Below are 2284 nucleotides of genomic sequence, written 5' to 3' on the forward strand. Positions count from 1 at the left end.
CATCATAGTAAAGCAGTTTAATTTGTTGCTCCTGAACAAAATGAATTAGGTACTTTTGTTCTTAGGGTTTTTTTCATACTTATAGGGCTGGATTTTCTTTACTCTGGAAACCTCACAATGCATCAAGAACAGAACATAAACCAGTAGCTTACAGAGATGGGATTTTAATGATAGAGACGGATTGCAGAGTTTAGGGAATAGTTTGGGATGAAGGTTACTAGGACTGTGATTTGCCTCTTTATAGCAAAACAATGGGATAGACTGAATTTACAGCTGAGGCCAGGCAGAAATGTAGTGAGGCAAAAGCAAAGCCAAATATGAAATAGTGTGCTTGGAGATGTGTTTCATAATGCAAGGGAAGTTGTAGAGAAGTCAGCACTGTTGCACTGTAAACAGCACTGAATACAGCTCAGTCATCAGCTGAATGCAGTGAACCTCCAGCTTTTCCTGAGGCTGAGGTACCAAACCTCAGGGGTTTGCCTTTTTCAGAGTGAGTTAAAACCAGGCATTGATGGGATACCTACTTTAAGATCCTAGGCAGTTGTAGATGAGATATAAAGGCAAACATGATCTCTTTAATAATACTTATAGTCCATTGCTGATGAATTAGGCATCAAAAATGTACAGTCCAGTAAGGGAGGAGAAGCAGAATATACAGGCAACAATGTCTGGACTATTTTAATTATTTGGTGTCCCCTTTTAAAGAACAGACATCCTCAAAATTAATTCTAAAGTACAACTTTGGAAAATACTTCGTTTTCACCGCTATTGAAGGCTGCTACTTTTTTGTTCTGTCAATTCTTTAATCTTAAAGCTCCTTTTCAGTGCAATTTTGTACACTGAAAGAATTCTAGCATCACAATAAATCCTCATTGCTGTTACTGACTTGGCAGTTTTCCCTTGGATTGGCTCAAAAGGAAACCTGGAGATTCAGGGATTGTGATCTCTACTGCAGTTTCAAGGATGCAACTTTGTCTGTATGCAGACCGCGCCTCCTGTTATGCTCACTGAGCCTGAAGTGAAGAGGGATTTTTAAACTAATGCCTGCACCCTGATATCTGATGATTTTATTGATGGATCTTCATCCCCACACAGCACTGTTCTGGGGAATTATCGTCTGCACTGGGAGGATAGTGCAGCCAATGACCAACTTAGCAACCTGATCCCATCTCTATAAACTATTCATTTAAATTTATAAATATTTAATTACAGAAACATAACGCCTGTTGTTCTGACGGATCTTTCTGTGAACTTCCCAGCAAGTAGTGCCAAGACGAATCAGAATATTCCTAAAAGCTAATAAAAAAATAAAACCAACCTCATTTTTGCAAGAAGGAGTGTTTTTAAAAGTGTCTGTTGTAAAAATGTCTTTGCTGGTCTCCCAGAGTCAAAGTACTATGGACTTATTCCCTTGGGAGCGGCAATTCTGAGTCATTTTAGGAAAAGAAGAATCATTCTGAAACCATTTTATTAGTATTTTAGAGCTCCTTTGAAGGCAATCCAGATAACACATCCCAATTGCTTCTTTTTTTGTTAGCCTTAGTGCTTTTGTGCGTGTGCTAGGATGGAATGTTCCTTAGAGACTGGTTTTCCCAGAAGTGGTTTAATGTGAAAGGCAGAACAAAGTGCAGCAGCAGGTGATGTGGCACAGGCAGCAAAGCCCTCGCACCAGCGCTGTTGGCTGGAGGAGGGCGGCGTTGCTTGCCTTTGTAAGGAACCCGGGTCATTGGCCAGCAGTCCTGGCATGTAATAGTAATATTATAATAGCGAATAATAACTGGTATGTGGCATGCCCGTGTGCTTTGCCTATTCAGCTTATTTTCGCTCTTTCAGCCCCGCAGGTGTAAATAATGAGAGAACAACTCCTGCCCTCCCTGCATTCAGCGAGTGCCGTGTCCGCGCCCCGCCGCCGCTCCTGGGAAACTCCCTGTGCCGCGCGTACCGAACCCCACCGGCGCTCGGGAGGCTGCAGGGCGCTGCGCCGAGCCCGGGGCCGGCGGCAGGTGAGGATGGGCTGCCGGGGAGCCTTCCCCGGCCGCGGGTCCCTAAGGAGGCGGGGGAACGCCGCCGCTCCCGCCCGCACCCGGGAGCGCCGCCGGCGCCCGGAGCGGGGCGGTGCCGCCGCCGCCGGGGTCTCCCCGCCCGGGGGTTGCCATGAAACCGAAAGCCGCGGGGGTGGCGGCGGCAGCGGCGACAGCAATAGCGCGTTCTCGCCGCGCCCCCCGCCCGCCGGAGCCGCGCACGGAGCCGCGCCCGCGCAGCCGGCCCGGCCCCACAGAGCCCG

The sequence above is a fragment of the Oenanthe melanoleuca genome, chromosome 3 (assembly GCF_029582105.1).
Source record: "Oenanthe melanoleuca isolate GR-GAL-2019-014 chromosome 3, OMel1.0, whole genome shotgun sequence".
Lineage (NCBI taxonomy): Eukaryota > Metazoa > Chordata > Aves > Passeriformes > Muscicapidae > Oenanthe > Oenanthe melanoleuca.